This window comes from Diabrotica virgifera, chromosome 1 (genome assembly GCF_917563875.1).
Source record: "Diabrotica virgifera virgifera chromosome 1, PGI_DIABVI_V3a".
Classification (NCBI taxonomy): domain Eukaryota; kingdom Metazoa; phylum Arthropoda; class Insecta; order Coleoptera; family Chrysomelidae; genus Diabrotica; species Diabrotica virgifera.
The window spans coordinates 254,886,321-254,899,359 of NC_065443.1; positions in this window are offsets into that span (position 1 = coordinate 254,886,321).

Sequence of the window (13,039 nt, forward strand, 5' to 3'; positions counted from 1 at the left end):
AATTAAAAAATGGCAAGCGCCCACTAAAATGGAAAATGTTACTTAACTTTTGGTTTTAGGACCTACTCTTCACAACCCAATAGGTCTCCAAAGCGCTCGAGTGGCTGCACATTTAGCATACTTTGCTCCCCTACCATTATATTTATTTTAGTATTAAAAAACTTGGGTGACGTCAGGCAGACGGATAAGTTAAGCTATTTTGTTATTAAAATAATGTTTTAGTATACTTTTTAATTGCCTTGTGAAACCAGAAAATATTTTCCAATTTAAACCGAATTTATTTATTCAAGTTCTATAAGGTATTACATTTCCCTTACAAAAGAAATTCGCATATTAATGTATTTTTTCTAATTTTTAGTTGCCGTGGGGGGCAGAAAATATTTTTTTATTTTAACGCAATTTTACTAAAATACTAAATAGTGTGTTAGGCAACTTTTGTGAGCTATTACATTTTTGTTTCGAAATAAAATTTTTTGTCGTCTGTTAACATTTTTACAAATTTTTAATTGTATTGGGGGGGGGGCAGAAGATATCTTCCAATTTCGAAAAAATTTTACCAAAATACTTAGCAGTTGATTCGGCAACTTTTGTGAGGTATTACTTTTCCATCGCACAAAAAAATTTTTTTTTCGCCTTTTTCGATGCACCCTACTATTCATTATAGTTCCATAAAAATTGCGAGGGACAGTGAGATAAATAGTTCCGGTTTTCTACAAAGGGCACCAATACTTAGCATACGCTGATGATGTGGTTTCATTGCAAGAAATGGAAAAGAACTGGCAAGTATAGCAAAAAGACTGATTCGTGAAAGAAACCATTAGAGCAGAGCCCACCTACAGAAGAAATGACGATAGGAACATTTGCCTACGATACTGCTCTGGGCTTTACATTTCACATGCCGACACTATTTATGCCTCGAATCTTTTTCAAGCATAATAAACAGAATACAATACAAGATTGGTTTTTGGAATGGAAAATTAAAGTAAACGAAGACAAATCTATTCACGTTACATTTACAAGAGGAACCTGCCCCCATGTAAATTTAAATTATCATCAATTACCTTCAGTCAACGAGGTAAAATATCTTAGTGTTCATTTGGACAAAAGTCTCACATAGAGGAAACATATTTGGACCAAGAGAAAGCAACTAGGTCTCTAATTCAGAAATATGTATTGGTTAATGGGTCGTTCATCAAGATAATCCCTGGATAACAAATTGCTGCTCTATAAGACATTGTTTACGCCCATCTGGACATATGGACTGGAACTATGGGAAACAACCAGTCACTCCAACATCGAAATCATTCAACGCTTCCAATCAACAATTCTCTGAACGATCACCAATGCACCGTGGATAAAATCCTTCTTATCTTTAGTCAAGGTCACTTCTTCTTGCAGTGCCTATTCGTTTCGAATGTTGGCGGCCATCATGGCAATCTGTAGTTGTCATACTGCTGCTCTAAAAAGATTTGTGGTTGTTGTGTTGAACCACGTACGTAGATTTTTCAACCAAGATTCCCTTCGCCTTCCTGGTCCGCGTTTTCCTTCTACTTTTCCCTGTAAAATTAGTTGCAGAACTCCATATATCTCGCTGTTCCTCATGATGTGACCGAGGTATTCGATTTTGGCTGTTTTTATTGTGGTTAACAGCTCTTTTTCTTTTTGCATTTTCAACAAAACACCCTGGTTAGTAATATGGCCGGTATAAGATATCTTCAAGATTCGACGATAAAGCCACATTTCGAAAGCCTCAATTTTGTTGCAGGTGGCGCATGGCGTCTGTGAGAGTGCACAAGTTAACTCCGTACAACAGTAAAGGAAAGATGTAACATCGTAGTAACCTGAATTTTATGGGAATTGATAAATCATGACATTTGAATAGCTTAGTCATTTTTTGAAATGCAGATCTTGTTTTCTTAATCCTACATTTGATTTCTAGAGAACGGTCCCAATTTTCATTGACGTGCGTACCAAGGTAGGTATATGTTTTTACTCTTTCCATTTGTTGACCGTTCACACTGCTTCGTCCAAATTGCTGTTCCTTGTTAGATATTATCATACATTTTGTTTTCTTAGTGTTTAGCGAAAGTCCGTATCTCTGACTAACTTCTGCGATTCTGCTTATTAACTCCTGGAGGGGAGGGCTTCGAAACTGTCAGCGAAAACCACCGTGTCGTCTGCGTATCTTATGTTATTGATACATTCTCCGTTAATTCGAATTCCGGCTTCAACATCCTCCGCTAATTCTTGAAAGATTTCCTCAGGAGTAGATGTTAAACAGCAGTGGTGATAGTATACATCCCTGACGGACCCCACGTTCGATTTTGATATCGTCGGATTCTTCTGTTTCTTTCCGGATAGATGATGTTTTATTCCAGTACAGATTGCTGATAATCCTTAAATCACAGGTGTTTATTCCAATATTGGTTAATATCTCCATCAGCTTGTCGTGCTTTACTGTATCGAACGCCTAATGGTAATCAATTACATCTCTACATCGTTGAAATAGCACGTGTGTACTAAATAGAGCCTCTTTTGTACCCACTGCATTCCGAAAACTAAACTGTACGGCTGATTTTTTCTTCGCACAGACTATACAGAATGTAACAAAAATACAGGTCATAAATTAAGTCACATATTCTGGGACCAAATATTTTTCGATTGAACTTAACTTACCTTAGTACAAATGTGCACCTAAAAAAAGTTACAGCCCTTTGAAGTTACAAAATAAAAATCGATTTTTTTCAATAGATCGAACTCTGTTTGAGGTTTCTTATTGAAAACGGACATGTGACATTCTTATGATAGGAACATCTGAAAAAAAAATTATAGTGAAATTTGTGTACCCCATAAAAATTTTATGGGGGTTTTGTTTCCTTAAACCCCCCAAACTTTTTTGTACGTTCCAATTAAATTATCATTGTGGCACAATTAGTTAAACACAATGTTTTTAAAATTTTTTTGCCTCTTAGTACTTTTTCTAAAAGTTAGTTTTTTTGAGATATTTTGAATATGTTGTCAAATCCACCACATATTTGTGTACTGTTAAGTACGATTTTAGAGACTTGGTAATAATATGAAAATTTAATACTAATTGTTTAAAAACTAGTAAACTTTGTATCTGGGGCTTTTCGTTGTTTTCCTCGTAATACGAGAGATGTCGCTAAATTGCGTCTCAGAGGTGGGTTCATTGCATTGCGATGGTTTGCCTTAAATTGGCAGAATTGTTTGTATTTCCTTCAGAGTTGAGACTTCTGAGCTTCACTGATGAGGCATAAGGATGCTGAAATAGCTATATGGAGATGGTGGTCCAACTCTGAATCAAATATAAACAAAACCTGCCTTGATCTTTTTTATCTTTTTCATTTTTACTCAGTTTGAGTATTTAGAAACTGTCTTTCGGTCCTTTTCCTTGACAAAGAGAAGGTAAAACCCGTGTTGAGCTGGCCCCCCCCACTTGCAAAAATTAAAAAACAAATAGCCCTGATTTATGAGCTATTTATGAGCTCTCATATTCCGCAAACTAAAAATTTTGAGCTCGTTCCACTGAGCAGGAATTTAATACCCTAGTGGGGGGGGGGGGGGCTGAGCCACTACTTAAAAATAGGAATATTGAATCGGTTTTTGCGGCAGAATTACGAGCTATTTATGAGCTCTTGAAATTATATAGTTTTCGATTTTTGAGCTCATCCCCTTCACCCCCCAAACAACCATTTAATTGATTTAACTTAAGAGAAAGATGCTGAGAAAACTTAAAATATATCGTATTGCGAATATAATTCATATAGCTTATATACTCTAAGAATAAACTATTAAATCAAGAGCATTTCGATTATTGAGCTACAACCCCTTCGCAAGAAAACCACCCTATCTTCCCGGCTTAAGAGAAAGTTGTACTTAAAATGCATTAAACTAATTATTTGGCGACTACATATCATTTAATAATTTATAAGCTTCCAAATTACGCTCATTTAGATCAGTAGATTGCAATTTATTTTGTATAGTGCAGTCACTGAAGGTAAAAATCAACGATTACCTTCAATTTCGGTGAACCTTCATCGATTTTCACGAAAATTGGTCAGTAGTTAGAGGATACGTCAAGAAACAAAGGTGACATGGTACCACCTTGCGCCTTTACCCTGAGGGTGGATACCGCCCCTTCTCGGGGGTGAAAATTATTTTATAAAAAATAAATGCACAAATCAATAAAAGAACAAATTAAAAGCAAAATTTAGTATAAAAAGTTAATAAAATAAGTCAATACTTTTTAAGTTATTAAAGATCAAAGATTTTAATTATTTGTGAAAAAAATGCATGTTTTGAAAAGGTTTTTTGTAAATCACTGAAAAACTTTAAGTTTTTACAAAAAAGGTAATAGTAGTTTAATTCGTATAGCTTATAGTCTAAGAATAAACTCTTAAATCACGCGTCTTTCGATTATAGAGCTACAACCCCTTCGCAAGAAAACGACCCCATATACGCAAAATATACGCATCTCAATTATTGAATTGCCATTTTCTTTCTATAGTGCAGTCACTGAAGGTAAAAATCAACTAGTACCTTCGATTTCGGTAAATCTCCATTTATTTTCACGAATTGACAATAACAACTTGGGGTTTTAGCCTGGGGTATATGTCACCCCTTCTCGGGAGTGAAAATTACTTTATTAAAAATAACCCCACAAATCGAGAGAGGGACAAAGTGTAAGCAAAATTTGTTATATAATGTGATTAAAATAAATCAATACTTTTTGAGTTATTAAAGATCAAATATTTTAATTTTTGGAAAGAAAATGCATGCTTTAGAGCGATTTTTCATAAATGACTCAAAAACTGTAAGTTTTTACAAAAAAGTTTTCATCACTAAAATTGAAGCTAATAAAAAATATAATAAATTGCTTACCTGAAAAACCCTTTAATGTTAATTTAAAGTAAGTTATTGGTAATTAAATGTATATTTTTTCCGCGACTGTTAAAATCTAAGGGTTCAAGCTTAAATAACGGGAAAAAGGTGCATTTTATAACACTTAGGTACTAAATACTTATCAAAGTACTTAGAAATACCTATGAAAAATAAGATGCAGAAAAAGTTGATAGTATCAAAATCCGCTCACCAATTTTCGTGAAAATGAATGGAGATTTACCGAAATCGAAGGTACTAGTTGATTTTTACCTTCAGTGACTGCACTATAGAAAGAAAATGGCAATTCAATAATTGAGATGCGTATATTTTGCAAGCTCATAAATTATTAAACGATATGTAGTCGCCAAATAATTAATTTAAATTATTTTAAGAACAACTCTCTCTTAAGCCGGGAATATGGGGTCGTTTTCTTGCGAAGGGGTTGTAGCTCTATAATCGAAAGACGCGTGATTTAAGAGTTTATTCTTAGAATATAAGCTATACGAATTAAACTACTATTAACTTTTTTGTAAAAACTAAAGTTTTTCAGTGATTTACAAAAAACCTTTTCAAAACATGCATTTTTTTCACAAATAATTAAAATCTTTGATCTTTAATAACTTAAAAAGTATTGACTTATTTTATTAACTTTTAATAATAAATTTTGCTTTTAATTTGTTCTTTTATTGATTTGTGCATTTATTTTTTATAAAATAATTTTCACCCCCGAGAAGGGGCGGTATCCACCCTCAGGGTAAAGGCGCAAGGTGGTACCATGTCACCTTTGTTTCTTGACGTATCCTCTAACCACTGACCAATTTTCGTGAAAATCGATGAAGGTTCACCGAAATTGAAGGTAATCGTTGATTTTTACCTTCAGTGACTGCACTATACAAAATAAATTGCAATTTACTGATCTAAATGCGCGTAATTTGGAAGCTTATAAATTATTAAATGATATGTAGTCGCCAAATAATTAGTTTAACGCATTTTAAATACAACTTTCTCCTAAGCCGGGAAGATAGGGTGGTTTTCTGGCGAAGGGGTTGTAGCTCAATAATCGAAATGCTCTTGATTTAATAGTTTATTTTTAGAGTATATAAGCTATAGGAGTTATATTCGCAATACGATATATTTTAAGTTTTCTCAGCATCTTTCTCTTAAGTTAAATCAATTAAAGGGTTGTTTGGGGGTGGAGGGGATGAGCTCAAAAATCGAAACTATATAATTTCAAGAGCTCATAAATAGCTCGTAATTCTGCCGCAAAAACCGATTCAATATTCCTATTTTTAAGTAGTGGGGGGGGGGCTGACTCAGCCCCCCCACTAGGGTATTAAATTCCTGCTCAGTGGAACGAGCTCAAAATTTTTAGTTTGCGGAATATGAGAGCTCATAAATAGCTCATAAATCAGGGCTATTTGTTTTTTAATTTTTGCAAGTGGGGGGGGGGGGCAGCTCAACACGGGTGAAGGTAAATGCGTGGCCTAAGCGTCATCTATTTGCTTTCTCTTACTTTCGTCGTCTCTTGTGATTATATATTGTAAGATCCGGAGATACGGGATGCAGCCAGAAAGCAGTTTATTAACGAAAAGTCTTAGATTTAAAATATTGTTTATTATATTTTTATTTCAATTATTCTAATTGTTTAAAAAGTAGTAAACTTTGTATCTGGGGCTTTTCGTTGTTTTCCTCGTAATACGAGAGATGTCGCTAAATTGCGTCTCAGAGGTGGGTTCATTGCATTGCGATGGTTTGCCTTAAATTGGCAGAATTGTTTGTATTTCCTTCAGAGTTGAGACTTCTGAACTTCACTGATGAGGTATAAGGATGCTGAAATAGCTATATGGAGATGGTGGTACAACTCTGAATCAAATATAAACAAAACCTGCCTTGATCTTTTTTATCTTATAAATTACAGTTTGAGGTATACTTTGAACCATATTAAAAAAGAAGCCACATCTCGATAAAAGGTGCATTATCTGAAAAATACTAAGAGACAAAAAAGTTTTAAAAACACTGTGTTTTACTAATGGTACAGCAAAAATAGTTTAATTGGAACGTACACAAACATTTGGAGGGTTTAAAGGCACAAAACCCCAATAAAATTTTTATGTAAACATATTAAAAAATAAGCCGCATCTCGATTAAAACTGGTTTATGGAAAAAGTACTAAGAGGCAAAAGTTTTAAAAACATTGTGTTTAACTAATGGTACTACAAAAATAATTTAATTGGGGCGCACATAAAAGTTTGGGGGGTTTAAGGGAACAAAACCCCCATAAATTTCAATATAATTTCTTTTTAGGATGTTCATGCCATAAGAATGTCACATGTCCATTTTCATTAAAAAATCTCTAATAGTTTTCGATATATCGGAAAAAATCGATTTTCATTTTGTAACTTCAAAGGGCTGTAACTTTTTTTGTGTGCATATTTGTACTAAGGTAAGTTAGGTTCAATCGAACTATTTTTGGTCCCAGAATATGTGATTTAAATTATAACCTGTATTATTGTTACACCCTGTATATTCTTTGATGTATAATTTTTAGAAATAATTATAAAATATGGCTCATTAAGCTGATGGTTCGAAAATCACTGCAGGATACGGATTTCACTGCATGTTCTTGGTATTACTCCGCTTAAATATATATTATGTCATTAAATATTTTGCTTAGGCGTTTAGTACCGTCCGGTGTTACATAGTTGTATGAATTCAGCATATGCATTGTCAGGTCCAGGAGTTTTGCCATCTTTTAGTTGTGATATGGCTCTTTCCACTTCATCTGATGTGATTGGTAAGTGGTCATCACATATGTAGGATGGAGGTTGTTCGGAGCTAGTATCATCAAAGAGTTTCTGTATATATTTTGTCTATATACAGATTCCTTGACTCCTGTCTGTGATAATATTCCCCTGTTGGTCTCGCAATTTGCTAGCTGTGTTGGATTTATGAACACCAGCTGCTTGTTTCACCTTTTTATGAATGTTAAACGTATCATGTTTTTGTTCTAACAATCATGGTTTTGTTCTAACCAATTTTCTTTGGCCTTTCGTAGTTCAGTCCTCTTTTTTCTCTAAATCGTGTTGTACATTATTTTGTTGTTCTTTGATTTTCTTCTTTCTTCCATAAATTGCAGTATATTGTCATTCATCCAACTTTTTATCATCTCTTTCTTTTCTATTAGATGTCCTTCTCTGATATTTTTAAAGGTTTCACATATATTTTGGAGTGATTCTTCGGCATTATATGTTTGCTCCATATTACTTAGTTTCTCTGAAAGAATCTGTGCGACTGCCTCTTTTGTTTTTTTATCTTTTATTATTCTCATATCGCACTTTTTGTTGCTATTCTTTGTGCAACCTTCTTGAATCTAAACCTAAATTTACTAACAATAGGAACATGATATGATGATACGTCAGCACCATGGTAACCCTTAACTGATAGGCATCCATTGCGGAATCCCTTATTCACCATTATGTAGTCAATTTGATTCCATATTGCGTTTCCTGGTTGATCTTGCGGGGAGACCCAGGTATACAAGCGTCTTGGTGGTAGTTTGAAAAATGTATTTCGTATTGCAAATTCTTCTTCATCTATAAACAGTTTCAATCTGTCTCCCCTTTTATTTCTCTGTCCTAGACCAAAATCACCTATGAATTCACCGCTTCTCGCTTTACTTTTTTCGCATTGAAGTCACCCATAATAATAGTTCTACCTTCTTTTTTTAAGTCGTTTAAGTGACTTTATCAACCACTCATAGAATTGCTCTAGCTCTTCTCTTCTGGTTTATCGTTCGTGGGGGCACACACTTGTAATACATTTAATTTGACGGGACTAGTATTCGGTTGGATTATTATTAATCTTTCAGAAATAGGTTTAACATTTGAAATATATTGACGTAATTGGGGGACACTATTATTCCAACCTCATATATATGTTGGCCATCATCGTTTCCTTAGTGGTATACCATATGGTTGTCAACGATATAAGTACCACGATTTGGTCACCTCATTTCGCTTATGCCCATTATACCTATTCCGACTCTTGTCATTTCTTGACTGGTATTATGAATTTTTCCAGCCTGATACATTGTTTTCACATTCCAGGTACATATTTTAATAATCAACTCTGATGTTCTTAGAGACAATTTTCCGGTTCTGTCACAGGGGTTTCGCTGGGTTACGACCTGGGAGGCCCTGTGGTCTAAAGGTGGATCACCTTCCCTGCCGAATCTTGGTTTCCGTATACCATGATTAGTAACTACTTCCTCTTTAGTTGGATTTGCCATGATATCTTTACTAGAGATATCATCAGGGACCTTTAATGCAGTGGTTTCTCGTTGCCTTTTGCATTCTGATGCCGTTGACCACTTTCTTGGTTCTTCCGCCTTTGAGACCAGTTCTGTCTCAGCACAACAGAGTGCCCTTCCATTTACCAGCTCGTCCGCCCGAAACCTTTGGCTAGTAAATAGTGGATTGCTTATTCCGGAAAACACTCGGACGTCAGAGCCTCGTTAGTTATCTAGCAGGATGTACTAGATGACCATGATCTAGATCATCATACGAGCAGGCGAGATTGACATTTAAACAGGAGAGACTTTATCGCCGGTCCAAAATAAGAATGACGCAACTGCAAATTTTTTCAATTCCTGTTTATTGCGTAATTAACTTCCAAAATATTGTATACAGATGATACAAAAGCGACAGAACTGTAACTATGTGCTTAACCACCACAGGGTAGTTACGTCGTTATTGAAATATTCACCATTTTAGACCTTGTTTCAGATGAAGAATGACGCAACTGTAAATAGGGTTGAAAATGGGGGGACCAAATTAAGATAATGAAATTCAGACCAATAGAGATGAAAGTAAGGGCCATCGCTCTAAGAATAAACGGCATAATAAATATTTAAAAATTTTTTTTGTACAGAAAAATTTTCAGATTAAAACTGACGCAACTATAGATGGGGTTAATGGGGGGATTAAATTGAAATAATGAAATTCGAACCAAAGGAGATGAAATTAAAGCCATTATTGTAAGAATACACGCCATACCGATGGTCCGGATGGTTACTCTTTATTTAATTACTATTTTAAATATTTAAAATTTTTTAGATGAAGAATGACGCAACTGTAAAAAGGGTTGAAATGGGGGGATTAAATTAAGATAATGAAATTCGATCCATCAGTGATAAAAATAAAAGCCATCATTGTAACAATAAACGCCATACCGATGCTCCTGGACAATTACTCATCATTTAATCCCTACCTTAAATATTTAAAAATCGTTTTTTTTTTGCTTTCCTGATAAGTTTTGTTTTTTGCAGTTACATCATTCTTATTCCGGACCGGCCATATGTTGCGCATCACTATCCCATAACATCCCATTACTTATTTTTATTTTTATACTTTCTACATTGAAAGAGGTGTAATCTCAAATCTAGTTTTTGAATCGATTATTTTGCACTCAGGTATACGTAATGTCGACGTAATGAATATATTAAGCATATTATACATTATAAATTTAATAATAATTATAACATTCAGTATTATTTAGATTATAGAATATATTATCTCCTTCTAACTGTTTACAATTTGTGTATCCCTTGTATACCTAATTTCCCACGCCAATCGTCTATTACGATAAACAGCGCATAAGAAACAATATTTTGACATACTAAGCATCTAAAGCGAGCTCCACACTCTCGGTGAAGTTACTTCGCCAAAGTTGACCGAAGTCCGAAGTACCTCTCTACACACTCGTTTTACTTCGCGAGGAACACATTCAAGCGGTGCGATACCGACAAAGATCCCTTTAACTCGGACGCACCAGACCGACAGAGAATGGAAGTAGAACGAAGTGAGGCAAAGTTGCACAAGGTGGCCATCTACACTCTCGTACTTGTTGAACCTCGATCGACTTCGGCGAGAGTGTGGAGCTCACGTTACTGAGTGACGCTGATATTGGGTTTCCTCCACTAGCGCATTCTTCTTATCTTTGCGCGTGGTTTAAAACCTCTAAATAGCTTCGAATGCATTCCAAATTATATTCAATCAAAGCTGACGTACCACAGAGTAGCGTATTGGGACTTACCTTGTATCTCTTGTTTACCGCAGATATACCTACAGCTCTTCAGGAACCACTAGTGGAGAGAAGACCTACAGAAGAAATGATGCTAGGAACATTGCCGACGATACAGCAATCTTGGCTTCACATGCTGACCCTCTTTATGCCTCGTATCTCCTTCGAGCAAATCTAAACAGAATACAAGATTGGTATTTGGAATAGAAACTTAAAGTCAACGAAGGAAAATATATTCATGTTACATTTACAACACGAAGAGGAACCTGCCGTCCTGTAACTTTCAATAATCGTTAGCCAACGAGGTAAAATGCCTTGCTATTCATTTGGACCGAAATCTCACAAGGAACAAACATTTGGACCAAGAGAAAGCAACTAGGTGTCTAATTCAGAACATTGGTTAATGGATCGCACATCAAGATTATCTCTGGATAGCAAGAAGTTGCTGCTCTAAAATGCATTAATTACGTCCATCTGGACATAAATATGGGTTGGAACTATGGGAAACAGCCAGTCACTTCAACATCGAAAGCATTCAACGCTTCCAATCAAAAATCCTCCGAACTATCACCAATGCACCGTGGTACACCAACAACAGAATTATTCATGGTTACGTTAAAATATATATGACACAGGAGGTACGTTGCATACATTCTCAAGCTGGAAGACCATGAAAACCTTAACCCCCTAGATAAATTCTAAGAACAATGTAGGTTAAAGGGATTCGATCCACAGGAATTACTACTTGAAGAGTACAGGGGAACAACAAGGAATGTCACTTTTTCATGAATTTTGGTTTTTGCCGCCATGTGGTAGCAAAAACTGAGTACTATCCACTAGCCTTTCGATTCAGGACAAAGACCAGAAAGATCAGTCTATATAAATTTTCTAAGAATTTGTATCCAGACGAAGGACCAGGATTGTCCGCACGCCACTGAACAAAAATAAAGGATGTTAGCAGTTTTTTGGTGCACTATTAAATTAATAAGTTAATATAGATTAAAATTATATTAAGCGTATAGAATAATAAATGCTAGAATTCCGCTAAGAATCTCCTAAGTGGTTTTTAGGTATCATAAGAATTAAACCTTTATTGGTGTTTATCTCAATGTATAAAATATGACATTCCTTGTTTTCCCCCTGTACTCTTCATTTAGAGTAAACTTGTAAACTAATTAGTTAGGTACCAGTTAATTTCTATATAAGTTTTTAATAATTACTGTACTTTGATTTTACCAAGTGTGTAAAATCCTTCTTGTCTGAAAGCTTTATTTTTATTAGTAGAGTTTAGTGATCGAGTAATCTTGGCACATACTAACTATCCCTGCAGTTCTACAAATGAAAACGTAATTGGTCGATTATAGTGGAGTAAAGGTACGATTCCGAACAAGACCGCAAACCGCAAACTGCAAACCGCAGACCGCAGACCGCAGCGACAGACCTACTGGTTCATATGGTTTCTTATGAGCTTGATGTCGAGTAGAGCGGCACTGTCGCCGCCGCACGCAGAACGTCGCCACCGCAGACCGCAGGACTGCACCAGAACCAGTAGTGTCGCCGACCGCAGAGCGACATCACGTATTTTCGCTGTTTACAAATTGACTGAAACGTGAAAAGAATTGAATTTCTTTTAAAAATGAGTTTTTCAAATGAAGAAGAAGAGCAATTAATTAATTTTGTACCAAAATATCCCGTTATTTACGACGTCAGCCACGTTAATTATCGTAATAATGTAATAGTCCAGAAAGCCACTGCACATCCGCTAGGAAAAATATTCTAATTCGGATTTTTTGCATAATCTTACTCAAAAAGGACCCCTTTTAACAAATTTGCATGTTGCCAGGACCAAAAGTTGGTCAAAAATTTTTTAAACGTTTTTTTTTGTTTTTTTCCTAAAATGATTTTTTTTGCATGGAACAATTTTTTTTAGGTTTTTTGGATTATTCCAAACAGAAAAGGTCTTTACTGACTTTTCTCTAAAGTTGATAGTTTTTGATATATAAGCGATTAAAAATTGAAAAATTGCGAAATCGGCCATTATTAACCCTCAAAAACT